The sequence below is a fragment of the Meles meles genome, chromosome 9 (assembly GCF_922984935.1).
Source record: "Meles meles chromosome 9, mMelMel3.1 paternal haplotype, whole genome shotgun sequence".
Classification (NCBI taxonomy): domain Eukaryota; kingdom Metazoa; phylum Chordata; class Mammalia; order Carnivora; family Mustelidae; genus Meles; species Meles meles.
In genome coordinates this window covers 9321965-9335257 of record NC_060074.1, presented here as the reverse complement: position 1 = coordinate 9335257, position 13293 = coordinate 9321965, and the positions used below count along the sequence as shown (strand labels likewise).

The window sequence follows — 13293 nt, the reverse complement described above, 5'->3', positions numbered from 1 at the left end:
TAGGAATGAAGGAGAAATACAGTGCTCTGTTATTGGTAGTCAAGGAGTGTCCCTGCCAAGATACAGAGAGAGACTTCTGGATTAGTTTAGGAGGAAGAGTAGATTTTTGTTAAAATAGAAAAAAAATAACCCAGAAATCTTCTTTCTTTCCTTGATCAAAATCACTGCTAAGGTGAATTTTTTTTTTAACTTTTTGCCAAGTTGAAATTCTTAAGGTCATAATTCAGAAGAGCATCTGGTTATCCTAACATGTATATAAAGCATGAAAATTTGAGGCATATTTGAAAAGAAAATAAAAAAGTTATATAAGCCCCAAGAATGTTCCCTTAATAGCATGGAACTTCAGGATCAGGTGTGGCTGTGTGGCTCTTAGTGCGGGTGAAACAGGGTTTCTCGCCGTCATGCCCAGATTTAGAAGTCCCCAGTTACCCTCCATACTGGTGTCCCATGAACTCGTAAAGGTTATGGAAAAATACTTTGCACATAAGTTTTTAGAAGATGAAAAATCTTTAGTGACTGGATACATGAAAATAGGTGTATTTAGAAAAGTACAGTATATAAAATAAATTATTTCATAATTTGCAAAAAATCCGTATAAAATATTTGTTCATTAGCTTACAAGTAAGATTTAAGATTTGAGGTTTTCTTTTTTAAAGATTTTATTTATTTGTCAGAGAGGGAGAGTACACACAAGCAGGCAGAGAGGCAGGCAGAGAGAGAGGAGGAAGCAGGCTCCCTGCCGACCAGGAGCCCGATGCGGGACTCAGTCCCAGGACCCCTAGATCACGACCCGAGCCAAAGGCAGAGGCTTAACCCACTGAACCTCCCAGGCGCCCCCACTCTCAGATTTTTAACTCATCCTCTTACCCCAGCCTCAGGGACCCTTTTGGAAAAGGTTGCAAGTCCTTCTCTACTAACTTCCTATAAAACGTGCTGAGTATCTCTGTCATAACTAGGAATATTATGGCACTAGTCCTATGAGATTAGAATTTTTTTCTTTGCTAATTTATAGTGGTTATAAGTAAAATGCACAGACCATTTAATTACTCAAGTGATCACTCTGAGCTCAATGTGTATAGCTCCCTAGAAGAGTTAAGGCTACATTTTAAAACCCAAGTTGATAGTCAGATGCCATATTATTTTGTGTCCACTCGCATTTATGAAGGATTGCATTTTGGTTATCATCTTAGAATAACAATTCTAGATACTTTATTTACCAACTGGAGATGAGTATTTCAAGAAAATTTTAATATTCTTCTAGCGACAGTTATTCACAGATAGCCAGAAATACTTCTTTAAGAAAGTAAATGAAGGCTACCTTTTATTCGTTTCTTTCTTGCAACTTGAAATTCCTTTTTTTTTTTAAACTAGCAGAAAAGATCAGGTTCTGTTTCTTTTAGTTTAAATATGAGTCAATTTGCATTTTACTTCACTTATTAAGAATGAGCACAGTAAAGATTTGAGAAGTTCTAATAGTATAAGATTCACTTTAGAAAATGTGCTTGCCACTAGAAAAAGAATTAAGAGATGTATACTACTCCAGCTGCGCGTGAAAGAACAGCTGGAAATACCCATGGAGCTATTTTTAATGAAGGAGAAACAAGTTTCCTGCTCTCTTTGAGGGTTCGGTAACCAGCTCCTTGGAGAATAATTGTTTTGATGAGCCTTGAAAGTACAAAGTCAGATAGGGGTGAATAGTGTTGGAAATAATTAACTGGAACCCAGCAACCATATCTGCAGGCAGTGTGCCTCAGGCTACCCCTGAAATTGATTTAAATTACCAAAATATTTTGCCAATGACAAATCAAGCTATTAATATTCTGCTTTTTGCAATTTAATAGCAGGAAAACTTCATGAATAGTCATCAAGATTCAGCCACACAAATGTCCACAGCTGTTAATATCAATAATCATAAAGCCAAAAAGGGGGACAACCTGAAAGTTCCAAAATAGGGAAGAAAGTTAAATTACTGAGAAATTATTGCACTGATTATTAGAATGTGATATAGCCAATAAAATGACGTCACAAAAGAGTATTTAATGTATGTAAAAATATTTACTCCCTATTAAGCACAAAAAAGTAGAGTTTTAAGATAATATACGCATAGTGATTTATGTGTGTTATGGGCAGTTACATGACTAGGTTAGCCCATACTAAAACGTTAACTGGCCACCTCTGGCTTTTGCCATGAAGGAGTAGGGACCATGTTACTACATTCTTTCTTCTTTTTTCCTTTTTGTTTGTTTGGATTTTTTTCTTTTTTTGCCGGGACTTAAAGGTTCATTTATAGTTCTTTCATTTTTTTAAATTCATGGATTAAAGCAAATTTACTGAAGACCTTCTGTGAGCCAGATACTGTCTTAAGAGTCAGGTCCCCTGTTAGATCAGACATCCTTTCCTGGGTGTATCTTATTTTAAAATTATATTTTAAAGTTAATGAATGTCACATACACTTCAGTTTTTTAAAAAATGTTCATTTTAAACATCTATGGGGGAAAAAAGTTTTCAAAACTGAAAGTTTGTTTTAAAGAAAAATTAAGCCTCTCAGAGTCACCAGCAGTGTTTAGAAGAGGAACCTTCCAAGCCTGTCGTTGGGGGAGGACCACGAGGACCTCAGGCTCCAGCTCTGTCTGCCTCCTACTGATGATGCTTTCGGGCTACCTGCCAGGGAAAAAACGAAAGCAGGGGTGGAAATAAACACAGCCCCGCAGGTGGGCTTCTCTCCGAGTTATGGAGGAGGATTTTAAAGTCTGTTGTTCCTGGTTCGATCCTGTTAAAAACAAAATGCCTTCAGAGTCTTTTCGATTGCCCTAACCTGACCCCGTTATAGTAACAGAGAAAACACAACCGTACAATTTCTTTACTGAAATAGAGGAAGGAAAGGAAAATGAAGACAGATTAATCAGCATTTAGAAAGGGGTGGGGGGAAGAAGAGCTCCTATCTATTCAGCTAAGAGAAGATTAGTGTGAACACAGCATAAGACAAATCCCTGTCTCCCACTCACAAGGTTGCTCTGTCCTCCTGTTGCCTCCACAGAAATGCAGGAAAGAAAAAGAAAAACAAAGCTGAGTTATGGTTCAAGTTATGTGACTACTTGTGAAATTGTCAGAACCTTTGATAATTCTTTTGACACTTTAATAAAATTCACCATTAATATTTAATTTTAATAATTTTGAGTTGGTCTCTCCAACCCAGCTTTCTTCCCGAGCACAAACTGGGAGACTTTTTTCAAAGCCGTTTCAACAAATAAATGCTGAAATTAAGCTATATTTTAAATCTTTTGCTTAGACATAAAAATTCTTTTTTTTTAGACCTCCTTTATGGCATAGCTAGGAATGTGTATAAACTATTTATGGATTGATGGCTTACTTTAATATTTTAGAACCAGGTAAAGTTACAGTCTGTGCTTTGGTGTGTTTGGGCATTTCTCAAGATCATGTCACTTTTCAGGCATATGTTTAAAAATTGATCATCCTAAATAAATGCGAAGTACTCTCCTGAGGAAAACATTCATTATGGGCCAGACTTTAAAACTGGAATATGCGATTGGAAGCCGCAGGAGTTGGTTTGCAATTTAGCATTTACTGTATTTATTAACCATTAGACAATTTCAAAAAAATTGGTTTTTAGGAGAAAGTCAGAAAAAACACCTTCCTACTGTGATAACGTATAAAGAAGTCTCACCAGATTTTTTATCCAGTCATTGTTCATTGCCATTTTTATTAGTCAATAAGTAAAATTCCAAGGGATATGGTGAGTAAAGAAAGAAAAGAAAATACCCTGCAAGTTGTGATTTTGTTCTTTTAGGCTCTTTTAATGATTTTAACCTTTTGACCAATTTCTTAACTTAAGCAAACACTGAAATCACGCTTCTATTACAATTTCTTTTATTCTTGGTGCTAGATTTTGTAAACAGATCATTCTTATCTGACTTTCAGCAATCTAATTCATAAACTTACAACTGAAATTGGGACTGAAATTTACGAACTGATTAGAAGATAGTTCTTCTCATTTCAAATATGTTCCTAATTAATCCACACACTCAGTGAAAGACTCTATGATGCAGTGTGTGTCCTCAAGGGGGAAAATACAGGGTCCAAATTTGACAACTATTGTTTACTATTGTACAACAAATGAAGGTAGCTTAGTTTCAAATGGGTCAAGCTAAAGGGTCGGAAGCCATTTTTTAAAAGGAACGCTGAATTTTTTTCAGGTAGCTATCAGGGGCACACTGGCACACTTGAAATTAAGCATCTTATCTTGTTTTTTAAGTTTTTAAAATTAAAATTAATGTACAATATCGTATTCGTTTCAAGTATACAACATCGCGATTTGACATTTATGTACATTACAAAACGATCACCATGATAAGTCTAGTTACCATCTGTTACCATTATAATGTTTAAACAGGGCTCCATCCAAATGAGATTTTCCCATAGTTTTTAGAGCATGCATATGAGTGCTTTTTACATGTGACTCTTTTTGAGTACTGCCTTGTTAGAACAAGAGCAAAGTCATTCTGATCCATAATTGGGAGCAAAAAAGAAAAAAATTTCACGAGAGTATAGATTTCTTTTCAGTTGCTCTTCTGGGTGGCATGAAGTTATACAACACTTTAAGGTTTCCTTTCATTAGTAGGGATGAGGTACTAGGATAAATGCATGGTAATGCGAAAACCCAATTTTAGTCCAAAATTTCATCTGTCCTCTTACACTCTTTATGGACGATATCAGCAGGCAGTGAGACTGGTCGCTCTGAGAATCATGGAAACCTGTGCGATGTTCTTTGCCACATTAAATACTCTGCCTCTCGCACCCTCTGTTCAGAGAGCTAATTAACAGCTAAAAAGAAAAGATAACAGATGGGAAAGGAACCGTAGATGCTCACAAACTGGTAAAAGGAGTCTCTGAATACCATGAGTGAAATGGCTCCATTTGCATCCTGTCTGGTGGCCTGAATTCACACACTGTAGTATGTTTTAAATGATGGACACCATTTGCTGAAGATGCTTCATTCTTGACATCAGCTGCACATGACTTTTAGAATTGCTGGGTTCATGAAACTTAAGGGGAAATAAAATAGTTTAGGACCTGAATTCAGAATTCATTAAAATTCATGAGCCATCCCCCGGGTTCTCTGGTTTGTGACAAGGGGTTATATTTTGTATTGTGGGTAAGTAGGAAGCAAGGTGCACGGGTTCCCCAACAGACTGGTAGTTATTTACATGTGTGTTCTGGAGGCCAGAAAGGGGTTTTGGCTTTGGTTTTGGTTTTGGTAATGGACGGAGGAACCTTGGGATGGGAGGATGCGTGGGAGGAATAGGAACCAATTAAGTCCTACAGACAGTGTCCTTCCTTCTCTCCCAAGAATGCTGGCTGCCCTGGGAGGAAGGGGTCAATATTTTGTGTTCAGTGATAACCAAAGGACAGGATAACAGGAGTCAGGCTCGGTTGGGTGGATGACCTAACATCTCACAGAAAGAGACTCTAGAAGGACTGTCTTTGCCAAAATGGCAGCCTGCAAGCTGGGTCCAGCAGCCCCTTCACTTAAGAAGAGTTAGTTTTCAAGGGTAGAGTGTGCGGCTAAGGTAGGTCCACAGTGGAAAGACCCATGCAAGAAACCATTTTCAATTAGCAATAATCGCGCCTCGGATAAACCTCATTGGCTACGATACTGCCACTGCGCAAAGCTAAGAAACCATTTTCTAAATTGACACACACACACAAATCAGGCTTTGGAGCATTACAGTTTCCCTCTACTAAAGAGAAGAAAATTCTGCTATAATTTTTTTGTATGTTTTATCTTATATAAATCGACAACCATATTTTCTTAATGTCTGTACTACTAAAATAACTATGGCATAGCAGTCAATTTTACATCAATGAAAAGATGATTTTATGAAACAAAACTGCGAGCTTTGAGAGAAATAGTTCTTTGAATTATCATATTTAAACGAAATGAAGTGAAATGAAATTAGTGTGCTCTTGCTTTCGGTCGTAAATGCTCTGTGCTTCCTTTTGTATTTCATTTTCTTCTGCAGTGAGATTTATTTCTGAGGCGAGGTAGTTGGGGGGGGGGGGTCTGCCTCTCGGGCTGTAGGTGGTCTGAGATTTTCAGTCCCACAGGCGTGTGGCAGGGTGAGGCTCCGCGCTCAGGAACTGCCGAGTTCTGCTGAGGAGTCTAAGCAGGGAAGGAGGCCGGGAAGACAGGAGCTGGTGCACTGTGAGCTCTCCCTGAAGGGTGCTGAGTGAACTTGGTCCACGAAGGCAGGCTCCTCTTTTAGAAATGGGGCAAGAAGAAGGGCCACGTTGGTATCTGGTAACTCCTACAGGCTCCTGGGAGAAAATGAGCAAGTGCAGACCATAAGGCCTTCAGCCCATGTGAAGAGGGCTTGGCCATTCCCATGATCCTCCGGATACAGCAGACACTTGAAGAGGGGAGAGGAGCCCATGATTCCTCAGTTCAGGGCCTGAAGAGTTTCTTGGGGATGCGGTGGAAGCGATTTTCTGACCTTGGGACAGTATAGCTCTGTCTGCCAAGCTCCTTTGGAAGGAGGGGAAGGCACCTTCCCGCGTTCTCTTCAGCATGCTCCCAAATAGTCCATTGTGGAACAACGTTGAGGGGAGGAGACTGCTACAGGCATTTCCAAAGGATATTAAGACTTTTGGGGTCTTGCATTAAGATTGGAGCTGATGGGGGAGCCTGGGTGGCTCAGTCGGTTAAGCATCTGCCTTTGGTTTGGGTCATGATCCCAGGATCAAGCCCTGTGTCAGTCTCCCTGCTCAGGCGGGGGCTGCTTCTCCCTCTGCTCCTCACCCTGCTCATACTCTCTTTCTCAAATAAATCAATAAAAATCTTAAAAAAACAAGGATTGGAGCAGCTGGGTGGTATCAAAGTCTACTTCTGAATAAACTTAAAACAAGTCTCATAAAAAGGAAGGGGGAATGTGTGTTAAAATTTTTTTAAATCTCGTTAAAGTAATGTTGGAACTGGTAAGACGCCAAATCTTATTCAAGGATCATTTGAGGAACAGAGCATTTATAGGCAGTTTAATGAAATAATGTTAGAATAAGATTGCTAGGTTAGATACAAAACCGGTTAATGTCCTGAAGAGCAGTAGGCTGTAAGCTCTGGAGTTATCTTGCTACCACACAGAGATAACGTGCATTTCTGCAGGAACAAATCTATAATTAACACATGCGACTTCTTAAAGACTGGGCTCTTAATTAATATTATACTAAAAAGTTCATCCTTGAGTGGGCTTGTTAAAACACTGCATTGTTATGATTTTAAAAGGAGTAATCCTCTTTGCCCTGTTGATAAATTTTGGATCATTTTCCTTAACAGTAGGGAATCTATCAAGTCCGTCTAGATATTTACTCTTGCCCTTTTTCCCAGGCTCCTGTTACCCACATATGATAACACCTGTGCTTGATTAACACAGACCCTTTGCCTTTGTCTTCCTCTCCCCTGCACACACAGAGACACGCGCACATAGACACACTCACGCATCCCCACATGTGATGCAAGGATCCAAAGAGAAAGAGGGAATCAGGGGATTCTTCCACTGATGAAATACACCAACGTGTTGAATTCACTGCCGATAATAGGAGAGTGAACTTAACTTTTGAATTACTCTTCAAAGCTCAGGAGGCAGGTATGGTCCAGGTCAATTCCTTTGCCATGAATACCAAGGGAATAGCCAAGGTTTTTTGTTGTACAAAAATTTCCTTGCAACATCTCTTGGCAGATCCGAGAAGCCTTTGAGGACTCACATGCAGGGAGGGCGGAGGGAGAGGGAAAAGCAGGCTCCTGCCAAGCAGGGAGCCCAGCATGGGGCTCTCTCTCAGGACCCCGGGATCGTGACCTGAGCCGAAATCAGGAGTTGGATACTTAGCCGACTGAGCCACCCAGCCGCCCCATATCCTAGTAGATCTATTATGGGTACCCCCAAGGCAGCAGCAACCAAAATATACAGTTTGTGTCTGAGGTGGGTGCTTGAAATTGGCTGGTGGCCGCAGCCTCCTTGCGTTCCCTCAGAGGTTTCACAGGGACCCCTTTCAGCCATCTCTCTTTTCTGTCTCCGAGACATAAACATTCCTTCCCTCTTTTGGCTCACACCCACACCAATTATGAAACCAAATTCAGTTACAGGAAACTATGGCGCCAAAGAGAATAATTTCCTTATTAAGGTGAATTATGCCTTCTGATTCCATGTAACCCAGATGTAGTCATTTTATCTTTTCATTTTACTTGGGGAAAAATTGAATATAAGAGTTCTGAGAATTAGTTAAACAGTTTAAGACCAAAGCTACCATGGAACCTCCAGAATAACGTGGGAGCACTTTGAGGAGACTTTTTTTTGCCTTTGGGATGGCTTCTGCGGCGATTCTTTGCAAGTCGTGCCATTGGTTAAAACCCCTGTCGCCTCCATAATCAGTTTTGGCTTCTTCTAGCCTTGGGTCAGTCCTTGTGCTTTCAGTAACCAGGATCCCTTATCCCTAAAGACAGTGTCTTCTTTTTTTCACAAGTTATTCTTAATACGCTTCCTCATCTGGAATGCCTACGGCAAGATTAAAAGAATCAAACTGTTTTATTATTTCAAAGATATATTATCTGGATTTTTCTAGACGGACTGAGATATTTACAACCGGAGAATGTGTTTTGAATTCTCTTACTAGTATGTCTTCTTTGTAGTACTGGGCCATCAATCACATCAAAATTTCATTTGCTTTAGTTTTCTTTAGTTCCTCATGATAGAAGGACAGAGGATCACCTCATGATGAGTTGTTCCACCACCTGGGAACAGTAAACTGACATTGTATTCTTACCTGGAGCATTTTTCATTACAAGCCTGTATTCTGTGAAGGGTAAAGTTCGTTTCTTTGTTTTGCAGATTGGTTTGTTGGTTTTATAAATGTAGCAATGAATACGTCATTTAACTTATTTAATAGAGGCAAAAATTCACCCAAAATATAAGATACCAGTAATGTTTTGGATAGTCCAGCAATGTCCAAACAGGCAAGGAAATGTGTTATCACCTTGTGATTAATTCCAATAATTCTCTCTTGTTCTTTTATCAGATTTAAATTAAATTCAACAAACATTTGTTGAATGTCTACCTCATGGTATTGATGGTCCCCGCCCCTAAGGAATTTGCAGTTTAATGGCCACGAAGAAATGCACTGGACCAACATTGATACTGGCCAGAATGGTACTATTTCTTTAATAAGAAGATATACTGGTCATGGCCATGAAAACATTGACTCACTAAATTTTGACTGGATTCCATCCAGAGTATAGCCAAAGAGACCTTGGAAATAATCTGGCTCAACCATCTTATTTTTATTTTTTTATTATGTTCAATTAGCCACATATAGAGTACATCATTAGTTTTTTTTGTGATGTTCAGTTAGCCAACATCTAGTATATCATTAGTTTTTGATGTAGTGTTCAACGATTCATTAATTGCATGTGACACCCAGTGCTCATCACACATCTTGTTTTTTTAAAAAAGAGTTTATTCATTATTATTCATTTATTTATTCACAAGTAGGCAGAGGCCAGCAAGAGGTGGGGGTTAGGGAGCAGGTTCCCCACTGAGCAGAGAGCCCGTTGCAGGGCTCGATCCTAGGACCCTGGGATCATGATCTGAGCCGAAGGCAGAGACTTTAACCCACTGAGCCACTCAGGCGCCCCTCCCATCTTATTTTTAAATAAAAATTTATTTTATTCTTTATTAGAATAATATGTATTTTTTATAGAAAGTTTAGAATATGTAGGAAAGTGGAAACAAGAAATCAAACACACAAAGTCCCACCACCCCAAAACAATCATCATTAACCTTTTGGTAAACAGTTGAATCTTGAACTATGGGAGGGTTAGGGATGCTGACATCCGAGTATAACTTTTTCCAGTTAATTCCAGTTAGTTAACATACAGTGTTATATTCATTTTAGGTTTAATATAGTGATTCAACACTTGCATACATCACCAGTGCTCATCAAGACAGTGCACTCCTTAATTCCCATCACCCATTTAATCCACACCCCACACCCTCCCCTCTAGTAACCCTCCGTTGTTCTCTGTTTCTTGATTTGTGTCTCTCTCTTTCTCATTTCCCCTTTGCTCATCTGTTTTGTGAAAATCTGAGTATATCTTTTGACTCCCCCAAAACTCGACTACTACTGTTGATCAGAGGCCTTACTGATAACATCTATCAACATATATTTTATGTGTTATCAGTATTATATACTGTATTTTTACAATAAAGTAAGAAAAACAAAATGTTATTAAGAAAATCATAAGGAAGACAAAACATATTTACAATTTACATTGTAAAAGATCTGCTCCTAAGGGGACCCATGTGGTTCAAAACCATGTTGTTCAAGGATCAGTTGTGTTTCATTTTAGTTTTCTCACATATTTTATTTTTTACACATATGAGATTATATTAAGTATACGATTTGTATGTTGATTTTTTCCATGAAATATTATGACATAATTCTTTCCCAACACTATTAAGAACTCAGTAAACATTTTTTCATCTAAATAATACTCAGTTATTGGATAAACCATAACTTTGACCTTCTTCTACTGTTTAGGTTGCTTACACTGTTTAACTATTGAATGGCTTTGGCTTAAATCTTTCTCAGGGTAAAAATCTCTGAAGTAGATTCACAGTTCAATGTATGTGAACATTTTTAAGGCTTTTGCAAGATGGTTTTGAACACCACTCATTTTATACCTTGCACTTGACTTTATCTTCGCAGCAGATTTCATTAGCCTTCTTTACACATACTATGGTCTCTTCTGCCTTTTAGTTGGCAAGGAAATCACCAGGAACTGAATACACACTGGAGGGAGGAGATAAGCAGAGTAATCAAAATCAGCTCCAAAGAAAAAATGGAAACTGAATCTATCTAAGCTTCCAGTAGCATAAAGTTTCATAGACCTTGACTTACCCAAGTGAAGAAAGTTAATGGTTCCTTACTTGTGGAATTGAGGGAGGAGGCAGAAATTAGATTAGATTCATACCTTTCTAGAAACCACTAGGTTGGGGCACCTGGGTGGCTCAGTGGGTTAAGCCGCTGCCTTCGGCTCGGGTCATGATCTCGGGGTCCTGGGATCGAGTCCCACATCAGGCTCTCTGCTCACCAGGGAGTCTGCTTCCCTCTCTCTCTCTCTGCCTGCCTCTCTATCTACTTGTGATCTCTCTCTGTCAAATAAATAAATAAAATCTTTAAAAAAAAAAAAAACGAAACCACTAGGTTTCCGATAATTGTTGTTCGTAACAATTTCAAGCAACAGAGCTTTCTCTAATAGCTTGTGAATCATGAGAAACAGAGAGCCACGGCTGTCTGATGTGCCATCGTGGGGAAGCTAGTTTCTTTTGGGCTAGACCCAAAGGCCTGAGGTTCACGGGGGTCCAGCGTGGCCTGCAACATCATATTTATTCTGAGACTGAAAGATCTGTGGGATCCCTGAGCTCTGTCCTGGGCCCCTGGGATCCTGTGACTCGAGGGTATTGACACAGGCTGGGTGGTCTGGAACTTCTGCGGACCCAGCCCCCATTCTGGCCCAAGCAAGGGCCAGGTCGCCGCACAGTTGACTCAGGAGTGGCCCTGAGGTTGCCCAAATAGCATTTCATTCTGAAACACGGACACGTGAAATGTGAAAGAGGATCTCTGACAGAGGTGCCAACTTTCCGGGGGCCTTGGCCGGCTTCCAACCCTTCACAGCCTTGAAGACTCGTAATGTCCTCTCAGTCCTCACTGCTGAAAGAGAAATAAATCCATTTTTAAAACTTTCTTCCGAGCACCTCCTTTACCTGGTCCCCGCAGATATTTTCTGGTTGGTTTTCTAGCTCCTCCTGTCCCTCCTACCGTGTGGAAACTAGCTGCATCAGAATGGAACCAGATCCAAGGAGACGGTTAGCCCGCAGACCCACTGGCCACATATTTCCGTTCTTACAGTCTGAGCCATATTTGCTTTCTGCTTTCTTAAAAAGCGCACTTTAAAACGGGTTTAGATCAGCTTGAGGTCTCTTGGGATCTCTGAAGTTTTTCCTGCCATGTTTTCAAATAGCCGGTGATAATCCAAACTATTTAAAAAGCTTGGGTTTCCAGCTCAAGTGTAATATTTATCTGTGCCCTCACAATTTCAAATGATAAGAGTACTGTTTTGTTAACCCAGCAGCCAGTTGGCCTACCATCAAGTTCATATTTATTCTTGATTTCATTATCACAGATTCGCTTTATAGAGAAAGAAGCTTAAACTTGACCTTCATGGCTTTTGAAACCAAGACATGGAGCTACTCTTTATGTGAGGCTTCCCATCCTACACAAACACCGTCCAGATTCCGAAAATGTCCTATAAATTGCTATAAACTCAAATGTAGTCATTTTCTTGGGCTTGACAAAATTCTAGAGCATCCCAGCTATGTCTCCCTTGAAACAGAGTTTTTTCATTTCGCAGATAAGACAGTGGAAAAGTTTACTTGTTCTCTTCCTGGTTCTTCAGCATCTGTCTTTACTAGTGAGTGGGGGTTAGAAGTAGCTTTAATCCCAAACCTTCTGTTTTGTTTACCCAGGAAAGTCTTGGCAAATACGAGGTGATAGGAGGAGACTCTGGGAAGAAGTGAGATCTCGATCTCAAGTAGTGCTTGACCCTTCATACAGGCTTCATAAATGACTGACCAATTGAGAAAAGAAGGATTTCTGGGATTTTAGACATGACAAGGAATAAAATTAAGTAGTCCAGATAAAGGCTTTATTAAAGCAGCCAAGTTGATAAATAATTTAAGCAGAGGACCAAGTCGATCTTTGGAACAAATGCAAAATTCTTATTTTTCCAGTAGAAGCCTATGGCACCATATTGGATGTGTATGTTGAATTTGTGCAGGTAATTCAATGTGAAAACTAGTCTGTGGATACATGATTGTGTAAATGTTGAGGATAAGCATGAGGCTGTATTAATTGGAAATAGTCTTGGGACGCCTGGGTGGCTCAGTTGGTTAAGCGGCTGCCTTTGGCCCAGGTCATGATCCCAGCGTTCTGGGATCGAGTCCCACATCCGACTCCTTGCTTGGCAGGGAGCCTGCTTCTCTCTGTCTCTGCCTGCCACTCTGTCTGCATGTGCTTGCTGTTTCTCTCTCTCTGACAAATAAATAAATAAAATCTTTAAAAAAAAATAGTCTTAAAGGAGAGAAAGTTTGAACTAGTCTGCTTTTATGTTGTACATATGAGATTGTATGCTTTGATTTATAACCACAGGTTCTCCATGCAGAACTC

General features: G+C 39.6%; 1 protein-coding gene and 1 pseudogene across 4 annotated transcripts in view; one reads left to right on the top strand and one right to left on the bottom strand.

Moving 5' to 3' along the window:
- ANKRD44 (ankyrin repeat domain 44) overlaps nt 1-13293 on the top strand; it is a 319359-nt gene that overhangs the window by 252983 nt on the left and 53083 nt on the right. The gene's annotated exons all lie outside the window — the stretch shown is intronic.
- LOC123951206 lies at nt 5515-5692 on the bottom strand (annotated as a pseudogene).